Source organism: Ursus americanus, chromosome 6 (assembly GCF_024610735.1).
Source record: "Ursus americanus isolate L20-20 chromosome 6, mUrsAme1.1.p, whole genome shotgun sequence".
NCBI classification, from domain to species: Eukaryota; Metazoa; Chordata; class Mammalia; order Carnivora; family Ursidae; genus Ursus; species Ursus americanus.
Window position 1 is genome coordinate 66,454,724 of NC_142132.1, and position 12,334 is coordinate 66,467,057.

A 12,334-nucleotide genomic window follows, 5' to 3' on the forward strand; every position below is an offset into this window, starting at 1 on the left:
CGGCACAGAGCCGGATGTGGCCTGTTCAGTAGGGCCCTGGAGTGGAGCACGTGGGCCCAAGCGGCTGGGTCAGCGGGGGCCCTTCGATCGCCACCCAAACCTGCTCCAGCCCGCAGCACGGGTGGCCCGGCTCACGTCCCCTGCGTGGGGTGGTTGCCTGGGGTGGCCCAGCAGTGAGGATCGCATTTGGGGATATTTAAGAGAGGACTCAAATGAATTCTGAATCTTCTCAAGTCGGAGTTGGTTTCCCTCCCACAGAAGCTAGGCGCAGGAGGAGGCCGGCTGCCGTGGGTCACTGATGCTGGGGCCGCAGCGCGTTCCACCTCCAGCACCCCCAGGCGAGCATCTATTCTTCAGGGCACCTGTGGTCCCTGTGCGCTGCCGGACTGCCCGCCTTCCATTCACATTCCAGGGAGAAGGGGACCGAGGGAAAGCAAAGTGGTTTTGCTCGCTGGTCTGTCTTTCTTTCAAGGAACCGCCCCAGACATCCTTGTTGGCACACTTCCATTGAAGTCTCTTCTCCGAGAGCTTCGTCCCACGGCCCCAGCACACGTGGTCCTGTGGTCTGCGGGAGGCCTGGGGGTGTCCTCCTCTAGCTGGGCTCCCTGGTAGCCCTGACAACGTGGGGGTTTGGAGGGGACCATGGGTTTCATGCAGTCATCACCCCCCTTTGCCGCCGATGGGGAAGGGGTGAGGGGGCTTCCCCAGACCTTCTCCTTGGTGTGTTCACATGTCTCCTGAGGCTCATTCTCCCAGAGATGGGCCATTTGACGTCTCCACCTGGAATTGGGGAGGTGTTGGAAGCTGCAAGTCTGCTCATGCAGAGCTCTAGGTGTGACTGTCCCCGGGGGGGTGGGGGGGACCGGGCGTTGCAGACGGTCTCCCTGTAAAGAACCGGGATGCCGTTCGTCTCCGGCAGCTGACTGTCCACACCTGGCCGCAGGGGCTGCTCTGCAGGGACCTGGATGAAGAAGCAGCGAAATTTCGCCCACAGGACCGGTATCCAGAAGCCCCTGGCTCACTTCTGTTTGTCGCCGGCCGGACGGCAAAGTAAAGGGTATAGACCGCCTTTCTGTTCCTAGAATTCTACAGCCCCCTCTCGAGGGGCCGGGTCACGGGCACTCAGAGCCCGCGCAGGAAGTGGCGACCTCGCTGTTGAGCTCGGTCAGCGAGGCAGGAATGGAAAACAGTCCCCTGGAGAGGATGGACTCTGTTTGAATCTTCCATTCTTCGGCCTCGAGAAGCGGCCACGACGCAGGCCGTTTGACCTGAAAGGGAATGAAGGATCCTGTGGCCCACTGCTTTCATCTTCTTTTTTTTTTTTTTAATGTTTTTTTATTATATTATGTTAGTCACCATACAGTACATCCCCGGTTTCCGATGTAAGGCTCGATGATTCATTAGTTGCGTATAACACCCAGTGCACCATGCAATACGTGCCCTCCTTACTACCCATCACCGGTCTATCCCATTCCCCCACCCCCCTCCCCCCTCCCCTCTGAAGCCCTCAGTTTGTTTCTCAGAGTCCATAGTCTCTCATGCTCCACTGCTTTCATCTTCGGATAAGAAACAGGCTGGATTAGAGGCAGCGGGACCAGAAGTGCCTGCCTCCCGCCCCTGCCGTGTCGGTTGACGGTTGTGGTGCTGGTGCGTCTTCGGGGCTGAACTCTGGCTGGTTTTTGTTCCCAGCCCCCGACAGGAGGGTGACTCCTGCCTTGCCAGTTCTCTTTAGCACCGGCTTCATTATTAGCGGCTCAACGATAAATCTCTCTGGGAAGCAACCCCTGGAAGAAATAGAAAATTCAAGTACTACCAATTTGGCCAACCTGACAGTGGTCCCTAAATGCTAAGTGTGCATTATTAATTTTATGCCCTCAGTGGCAGGCCGTGCGCTCCGTGAGGTGCCAGAGTCATCGCTTCAAAAGGAGCTTTTGAGCCGAGCTTGCAGCTGTGAGGAGTCCGCCAGGCTCCATCTGCCAGCCCCCAGGCCGCAGCTCGGCTGCCAGGCGGGGATTTGCACGGCTGCACGTTGCCTTGGCTCCCCTCCTTCCAGTAGGAAGATTGGCATGTGGTTTGCACAGCCAGACAAGCTGCCAGGTGACTCCTGAGGTCCCTCCTGGGTGGTCACAGGCCACTAGGTGGCTGCGCACACTAGGACGTGGACTGGGCTCCTGGTGGGAGGCGGGAGCGGTTAATTGCTGGTTGTCCCAGGTTTTCTTTGTCTCACCACATGGATTTTTATTCGTTAATGGAAGAACTCCTGGTTTGCCCCCATCTATAATGACCCAGTGCTACAGAAAAAGACAGCTGAAACTTCTGGGTCCTTTATTCATTTTATGATGAATTACATGAACATAGCCTTTCTTGCTCTTAATTTCCTTCACAGAATGTAGATTTGGGGCTGATATAGTTGATGTGTGCTCTGGGAAGATACATTTTTTTTTATAATGATTTTTTATTATGTTATGTTAGTCACCATACAGTACATCCCCGGTTTCCGATGTAAGGCTCGATGATTCATTAGTTGTGTATAACACCCAGTGCACCATGTGGGAAGATACATTTTGAATCGGCTCTTGCTGGGAAAATTCTCTGATTATCTTACGTATTTACTGGGTGCCTAACTCCGGGCGGAGAATCTCTGCCTTCATGGGGCTGATGCGGCATTAAAGTCAGGAGCCAGAAATTGGTAACTTTCAGACAGGAGAGCATGACTGCAGCTCCGCTCAGAGAGGGGCTGGTCACACATTGTCACAGCAATTGGGAGGTGCCCCACAGAAAAGCTCTTGAAGCGTGGATCAGAGTTTGACCGACAGGAACAGTAGAAGAGGGTACTGGAGAAAGAAGGAGCCAGGAGTGTGTTAGTCTGGGTTCTCCAGAGAAACAGAACCAGCAGGACATGTGCATGGATGTGAAGGGAGAGATAGAGAAGAGAGACACAGTTTGGGTCTCTCTTCAGTAAGAGGGGGGACCTCCATCTTTCTCTTAAGACCTTCAGCTGATTAGATGAGGCCCACCCACACTATGAAGAGCAATTTGCTTTAGTAAAAGTGCACTGATTTAAATGTAAATCTTACCCAGAAAATACTTTAATAGGAATATCCATAACAATGTTTGACCAACTATCTGGGTACCATGGCCCAGCCAAGATCACACAAGATCAACCATTACAGAGAATGAATTTGTTAAGTCAGAAAGTATGGGCATTTGGGGAGAAATGAATGATCATGCAGCAGGACTGGAGGCTGGAGCAGGGTGGGGGTGGGGTGGGGACCGGGCTTGTGAAGGGGTGAGGTGGAGGGTGTGCCTCATGGGGCCAGGTTTGTGAAGGAGTGGGGACAGGTCGTGAGTCGTGGATTAGGGGGTTATGGGTGCTGGTGCAGGATAGTCTCAGGGGAGGCTGTGGGGGTGGTTTAAGGAAGAAACTCATGAAAAGTGAAGGTGGAGGCAAGTGACAGTTTAGAGAAAGAATCTAGAATAGAATAAACTCTTACCAAACAGAGCTCTGGTCTTATGCTGTGCACCTCCCCTGAGGGACGTGAGAAGTAACCTTACGACCTTCCATTCTTTCCCCCATCAGCCCCGCTCTCAGTCTGAGACTTGCCGTGCACCTATTTTCTGAAGTCTTGGTACCAGGCACCGCTGTGCTTCTCTCGAGCAATTCTTTGTTTTCATCTTTGGGTCAGCATGATTAGTGACACTGCGCGTGGCTGCTTCTGTGGGGTAGGCGCAAGTTCTCCAAACCAGACTCGCAGATTGGCTTCAGGGAGGGACACCATAGCGCACATGTTTTGTGTCATATGTCTGCCTTTATCTTATTTTTCTCTTCCTCATTTTCTCCCCCCCTTCCTAACTTACTATTTTTTTTAAAGATTTTATTTATTTATTTGAGAGGGAGAGAGAGAGAGCAAGAGAGAGAGCATGAGCAAGGGGAAGGGGCGGAAGGAGAGAGAGGGAATCCTCAAGCAGATTCCCTGTTGAGCATGGAGCCTGACATTGGGCTTGATCCCAGGACCCTGAGATCACAAGGTGAGCCGAAGTCAGAGGCTTATCTGAATGAGCCACACAGATGCCCCTCCCTTACTTGTTTTTAAGTCTTATTACAACGTATGTAGCTTTGCAAGTTACTTCAATTCCTCTCTGGAACGAAGTGGAGTATTAACAACTAATTGGACTTGACAGCTGATGGAGTGAAGGGTATGACTTTGGAGTCAAAAGTGATTCCAGGCCCTCATTAGAGAAAGGAAAATCTGGAGGTGGGCTGGTGTGGGGGTGACTCTGGAAATGAGTTTCATTTTAGAAGGGTGGTTCCACCAGACCTTGCTAATCCCAGCTGTCAAATGATGTCTGCTCCCCACAGGCTTAGCCCTCCCTGGGCTCTGGAACAATGAGAGTCCGTAATGAGTTGGTGTCCATTTGAAGCTGCTCCTTCCTAGTAAGTGGGGTCCAGAATTGATCTGCCGCCCTCCCAGTGTCTGGGTGCCAGGTTCTTATGCAGATAGGGACCTTCAGTCTCTTCAAACTCACCCACCATGTATGTAATACCTATGGATCTCTGCCCTGGCACTCCGTGGTGTCCCGGTGTCCCTGAGGAGCTTCTGTCAGTCCCTTTACCTACTGAACTGGACGTTGCTTTCGGCATCCTTCACTTCATCCAGAATGATTCTCTCTGGTTTAGGACCTGGATGGACCAATCGTTGATCTGCTACATCAGAGCTTTCTAGGCTGTGAATGCAGGTCTGGGTCAGACCTGAATTTTCTATGCTGGCTTGATTTGGTTTAGGATTGCCCGCTTCTCCTGAGGAGGGGCACCTGCCCAAGCTGGTCTTGCCAGTGTTCCCAACCTCACTCCATGGTCCTGCAGAAGGGCGCCCTCTTGCTGTCTTCTTCCAAAGGTGAGCTCTCGGTATATCTGGCAGCCAGGACCAAGCTGAATGTCATGAGTTTGGGGTTCCAAAGACAATGCAGGTAGAGATCTATGCCAGACAGGAGCTGTGAAGCTGGCCAGATTAGAGAGAGTGAATGGTATTGATTTAGGAGATATCCTCATGGAAGGAATTAACTGTAGCGTGGGCAAGAATTACATCACCCAAAGACTGATACTGGGGTAAGAAGAGAAGAAGGACAAGGAGCTAACCTTGAGGGCAATATCTTTACTACAGCAACAGGAGAGGGAAGGAGGTCAGTAAAGCAGCCTTAGATGGTAGGATCGAGAAGATCCGGAGAACCAAAGGGAGCTGAGGGTACGGGAAGCTCAGAGAGGAGGGAGCTTCATGAAGAAGGCAGTGAAGAGTGACAAATCTGCAGATCTGCGGAGAGATCAGGAAGGAGGTGGAGGAGAGGGGAAAGGGGGAGGGAAACAACACATCGACATGGTGACCACAGGTCACTAGTGAGTTTTGTGGGAGTACACTCAATTGAATCATGACCAAAGTCTGACTGGACAGAATGAAGATACAAGGAAGTGGTGAGAAAATAGGGGATTTAGGAAAAGCCTGCATTTTAAGAAATGTTTTGAAGGTAAGAAGAAAGAACTTTAGGGAGGAAGATGCTACGGAGGCACAGGGCCACAAAGCCTTTTGTTAGTGGCCCGTTGAGTGGCAAGCGGAACCTGCACCAATCAAGAGGCCTCAATTTCCACGTTCCTCTTGGGGGACAAAGAAGTAAAGCAGCGTTTCTTCCCTTGGTAGGCCTGCGCGGACATCTCTCACACCTCTCCCACAAGACTGCACGCCCTTCCGAAGTGTCCTGATGGAAGGTGCAAATGACAGTATCCTTGAATAGTCTACAGGGGGACCTAAGACAGATTTTTGACTTATCATAAACAAAAGATAGCTTTGAGCTCTTAACAATGCCAGCTAATCAGGCAAGAGACGTGGCCCTGTTTCCTAGGGATTTGTCATCCAAGACCAGGATAGAATATCATTTAAATATTTTCCATATTCTCGTGTTGAGTAGACTTATTGGACAATAGACCAGGACGTTGAGGGAAATCCGTGGCATATGGTCATTAAAGTAAAGACCACATCTTGGAAGTAGAAATGAGCAGTTTTTGAGTGACTATACAAGAAGAGAATTTGACAATTTAAATTCCTGTCCCAAAACATATGTAGTTTTATCCACTTGACAGCAAATTACTTTTAGAGTGACAGAAGATTAGCTGTGGAAGTCTCATCTGAATATAAAGTCCTGTCTATCTCTACTACTTAAAGACGTAAGTCACAGGGAAATGGCGTTTTGACGCCAATAAATGGTCTCTCTCATGTTCACGGATCAAATTGCAAAACAAACTTAATTCTGAAAGTATTAGAATGTTTTCACATGTAGGGGTTACTTTGTCAAAAATATAGGTCCAGGATGAATTGTTAGAAGCTGAAAAACCAAAAACACCGTTCTCTCCACTGGCTTCCTCTCTTCTACTTGGCGTTTTGAATCCAAGCTCCTCCTCCGGCCTGGCCTTCAACTCTAAGTCTCCCATGCTCTGCGGGCCTGCACTGGGCTCAGTGAGGCCATTCTGTGTCCTGCCAGATCCGGTTTTGCTTCCATGTCTCTGTCTCTGTCAGGTGCACTCCAGCTGTCTACAAGTCCAAGACAGACAGACAACACCCACTGACCCAGCATGGTCAGCATCTGCCCCTTCAGCTCTATTTGAAGAGTTTCGGTATAGAATCTGCTGCGCATGACCTCACCTCTGCTTCTTTCTGGTTTTCTTTGGTTCCATTTTGGCTTATATCCGGTTTCTGTCTCCCTTCTTGTTTTGTACACATTGGGTAAGAAGGTGCTTATTAACTAATCTGCATTTTCCAGTTCAGTCCTGGACATTCTCCAGGCAGCGTCAGCTGGACACTAGCTCTCTAGCTCTAATTCTCTTCAACAGGACACCGATTCTAACCCAATGCCCCTGCGCTCCAAACTATGCCTTGACCTGCTAGGCTAGTGCCCTTGATCCCCGAGGTGTGTGTGTGTGTGTGCGCGTACGCACACCTGTCTGTGTGTGAAGACGCAGTGCTCAGAACTTTGCCCATTAGGAATGACCACCTTCTCTCTGATCTAACCAAGACATATCTTAGGTAAGTTGGGTAACCTCTAATTTTTAAAATGAGGATAATATTAGTTATTTCCAAATGCTGTTGTGAGGATTTAAATTTAAAAAATTACATCACATCTAGCAGAGTCTTTGGCACATGGAAAGTGCTCAATAAATGTATGCTCATCTCAAGTCTTAGCACTATTATGATGGTCAGATTTCCCCAGCCAGATTTCTGGTGATCTCTTCCTTCTCTAATATTTGGTAGCACTTAAATCTGAACGCTGAAATTGATTATTCAGTCATCTGTTAACTTCTATTATCTTCTTGATTCCCAAACCAGATTGTAAGGAGATCAAGAACGAGGATGATACCTTACATTTTCCTGGTGTCTCCTACAAAATTAAGCACATAATAATTTTTGACAGTGGAGAAGTAAAGAAGGTAAGAAAACCAAGAGAGGTCTAGGAGAACGCAATTTTGAATGGTGCCTAAAAAAGGGGTCTTCCACCAAGACATAAGCAAACACTGGTGCGTCTCTGAGCTTACCAGACAGATATCCAACCTGGATTCCACTCATGCTCATTCCCACCCTTAAACTCATAAAGAGAGCAACAAATCTCTCCTTCCAAAGATGTCATGGTCATCCTTCTACACTAAGCATGTCACATTTCTCCTCCCCTTTCAGCCGTAGACACTGATCTCAAGGAGTCATAAAGCAGAATGCAGTACTTTCTCACTAATAGATTGGGGGCCCCAGACTCAAAACTGTTAATGCCTCACATATTGCTGTTTGTAGTCACAGGGCGAAGGGGAATGCGGACCCTCATCTAGTCTCCATGTTAACAGGATTCCAGCAAGCCCTCTCTATCGTCACAAGTCCAGCCCTGCCACTTTACTTGACTTAGACAGTGGGTTTCTGCTCCATGACTGGAACTTCTGGGAGGGTGAAATGAGGAGCTGGAGGGCCTCTCTTGGGGTTGAAAATCTATGCAGGAGCCCCCACTACATATGCCCATTTGGAGAAGTCCACTTTCCCTCCTTCCCACCCCATTTGTCACCGTAAATATTTTGCAAGCCATTCCCTGGGGAAATGACAGTAGGAAGCCATTTGTAGGAAGCTCATGGGCTCTTCTGAGTTGGGGCTCATGTTGTCCCAGAAGGGATTTCCCATTAGTGGGGTTATATGGCCTTTGAAAAGCATTTAAGTGGGCGCTTGATTAGCTTTCAAAGTAAGCCAAGTGATCTCTAACCACCAACTGGTCCTAATTCTACTCATGTGTTTAAGTCTTCTTTCAGCCAATCTGATAATCAGCCGTAGCAGATTAGTGAGTACAGCTATTCTGACTGTTTCTAGGATGGCTGCCATTTTCTTGCATGGAAAGGAATTGGGCTGGCAGCATTTGCTGCCATGTCCCCTCTGCTGGAGCAGTGATTAGTTGCGCCATTGAATTCTAAGCCTCTCTTTCGGCAATTACAGCACCTTCTATTATGAGCTTGTTGAGAGTTGGTTTGGGTAAAATTTTGCTTATTTTCTTGCTCCACAGGAAAATCACATTCCATTCCCTGGCCCAAAGCAACTGTGCCTCTAAACCTTTCAGGGCATCTGGCTTTTGAGATCAATGGCAACGCAGACACAATTGGACCATGTTTTTCTCGTGAGCCAATCTCTCACAGATCTCAGCAGTGTCAGATTAAGTGAGTAACAACTGGGCTGAGCCATCCATCAAAACAAACCAGTCAACCCATAAATAAACTGCTGGGATACCTCAAGGGATTGAGAAGGATTTTTCATCGTCTCATTCTTTTGCTTAAATACATAATTTCCACAAGGGACATGGTGGCATATACTGTCCTGGCAGACCCCACTGTAAGTGTGGTGACCGGAAGGGGCACACACAGTGCCCTTCTGAGGGCCTGCAGTACAGACAGCTGGGAGAGAAGTGATATTTCATAGAGAGGCAATCTCTCAGCGTGTTCAGTGTATGACAGAAATAGGAACGATGTTTTCGGTCCCAGTGATAAGAAAATGCTCTCTTACAAAACTCGAAGAGCACTTACGGGGACCTTACTTGGACACATGGTTGCTGCAGAAATATACAGACAAGCTAGTGTCTGGCGCAAATCCCAGCTACATGTCGTACCTTGTCTCTGATGCTTTGCCCTTTGGAGTTTGTAAGTCTGTGGAAATTCTTTTGGGAAGATATCACTTTTTCCTGATTATTGATTATTCATCTGTCAACACTTAAAGAAACAGAAAGAATCATCTTCATATTTCTACATTGTATTGATTCATTGATGGTTGTCTTCCTTACATGGAGTGTATCTTACCCACCTTTGCATGCCTGGGGGCTGGCATTATGACTTCCAGGGTCTGAAGAAAACAACAGAAGGGACTCAGAGATCGAAGGCTTCGTTCAGCTGATGCACGTCAGGGAGCACCTGAAAACCAGGTCACTTCCCAGTCAAAGCAGGGTTGGAGTTCTGCAGGGTGAAGGAAAGACAGGTGGCATGTTCCGGTGGTTTGGGTCAGGAAAAGGTTTTGGTCTTTTATTGGTGTGAAATGTGTCCCAGTTTTCATGTGTCTTTGCTTGAAAGGATTATGGATGTGGCCTCATCCTGGTCCCTGTTAAGAACAGCACTTTCAAGAACTGTTTTTACAAACTTTGCGGTTTATTGGTTAGTTGGGGCCCATAGGGAGGGGAAGGTAGAGGAACAACAGGGATAGGAGGTTAGGGTCGAAGGCAGTGCTGAAACGGAGAGCTCTCCGTCATGCCACTTGAAGTCTCTTTACAGAGTAAATGCCAGTCAGTGTTTGTTGAATGTATGAAGATATGGCTGAAAGGGTCTAGGGTTCATGTCTGAAATGCCTAATATTCTCCTCATTGGACAAGTGTAAAATATGGTCCAACTGCAAGAGCTCAAAGACTTCCTATGGATCTGGGCGGAATCAAAAGAATGCGCAGAAGCTTACCCAAATGGGACGTGTCTTTAGCTAAGGAAGCAGGCATCCCATTCAGGGCATGTCGTGAGCTCCCAGAAGAGAGAGAGTTGAGTCCTGGTCCTCCAGGAGCAACCTCCCCGCTCTGCCACTCCCATGCCCTCAGGCTTCAGAAAAGGGGGGTAGAAAGCAATACTCACATCACAAACTGTACCTCTGGGGGAAGAAGGAACAAACTGGGTTAATATAAGGAGCAAAGCATACCACGGAAAAGTCACTCTTCATGTATAAAAAAATGGAATGTTTAGTTAGAACTATGTTAAGTATGAACAAGATGGAAGGAAAATGGCCTGGTAACTCTGCAAACTTGCCCCTCCCCCCAAGCTCCCCCCTCCCCACCCACACAAGTGAGAAAGAGGAACATTATGCCGCATTCAAAATACAGAAGAAGAATCCAGTCTGGAAAAAATTATAATCCTTAAATCAGCATATTCCCCATGAGTGTTTCAAACTGCAGGTGAGCTTACTAAGAATATACACCCATTTTTAATTAATTAATTAATTAACTAATTAACTTATTATTTTGTAAATGTTAGTTTCAGGGATAGAATTTAGTGATTCATCAGTTGCATACAACACCCAGTGCTCATTACATCGAGTGCCCTCCTTAATGCCCATCACCCAATTACCCCACCTCCCTCACCTCTCTTCCAGCAACCCTCAGTTTGTTCCCTGTAGTTAAGAGTCTCTTACGGTTTGTCTACCTCTCTGTTTTCATCTTATTTTATTTTTCCTTCCCTTCCCCTATGTTTATCTGTTCTGTTTCTTAAATTCCACATATCAGTGAGATCGTATGATAATTGTCTTTCTCTGATTGACTTATTTCACTTAGCATAATACCCTCTTGCTCCATCCACATCATAGCAAATGGCAGGATTTCATTCTTTTTGGTGGCTATGTAATATTCCATTGTGTATCTATATCACATCTTCTTTATCCATTCATAAGTCAATGGACATCTGGGCTCTTTCCATATTTGGCTATTGTGGACACTGCTGCTATAAACATTGGGGTGCATGTGCCCCTTCAAATCACTGTTTGTATCCTTTGGATAAATTTTAAAAAATATACACCCATTTTTAAAAGAAGAACACAGTGAGGAAATGAAGCAGTATCCATAGAATTCTGAAGGAAAAATCTCCCGAAGAATATTGGCCCCAGTGGTCATTTAAATATGAAGACAACAGGTGGACATTCACAAGTGCAAAATTTCAAGTCTGTGACTCTCATGAGCTTCTTGATAAAAACTGCCCGATGATAAAATGTAACTGCTTGAGAGGTGAAGCAAAACGAACAATTTAGAAATAAGAAAACTGCAGACACCAAACAAACACTAATGCTGAATTTAACTGTAGAACTAAGATCAAGCCACTGGGAGAGTCACAATTGCACAGCAGAGCCCTCTGAAAGTAATAATAATGCCCAGAACAAATGTTGGGAGGCAGGGACAAGAGGACACTGGAGGATGGCTTAAGAATACTAGCTACCGTGTCTCTCATAGCAAGTAATCAATATTGTCTGAAGCTGAAACCTGTACTTTAAAGAGATGAGTCCAGCTTTTTAAATGATTTTTGTAGCCTTTTTTCTTAAATAGGATGAGATATTTAAGGAACTAACGTCTTGGGAGCAGCATTTTCTAACCATCTACCCACAGATCTGTTTATCCATTCATCAAACTGTCTTTTTATATGCAGTGGACCCTTGAACAGCGTGGGTGTGAATTACATGGGTCCACTTAGACGCAGAGGTTTTTCAACAAATATAATACAGAACTGTGAATGTGTTTTCTCTTCCTTATGATTTTCTTTATACCATTTCCTTTTCTGTGGATTACTTTCTTGTAAGAATACAGTATATAGTACAGGTTTTTGCCTGCACAGAGGGTTGGGACCCCTAACCCCTGCATGGTTCAAGGGTCAACTGTATAGGCAAAGAGAGATGTTTGGGGGGAATGTCACCAAATGTTAACACTGACTCTTACTGGGGATTAATTTATTCTCTTCTTTCTGTTTTTCTTTATTGCTTCAATTTTTAATAATGGGCCAATGTTTATTTTATAAAAACAACAAAAGCATTACTGTGGCCAAAAATTAGAGGGCCACATCATCCAGTCAGTTTTTCTTGTTGGTCAAATTTAAACCTCGGGTAGTGTTTCTTCTAACTCCATCTTCAATTTGGAGATAGAAGGTCATCAGCAAGACTAGCCAAGGGATTCTAAACTCCCTTCTAAGCTTATGAACTTTAAAGGTATTACCATTCAAGACAGAATTTAAGGAGAGAGAGCTGAATGGAACAAAGGAGATAAG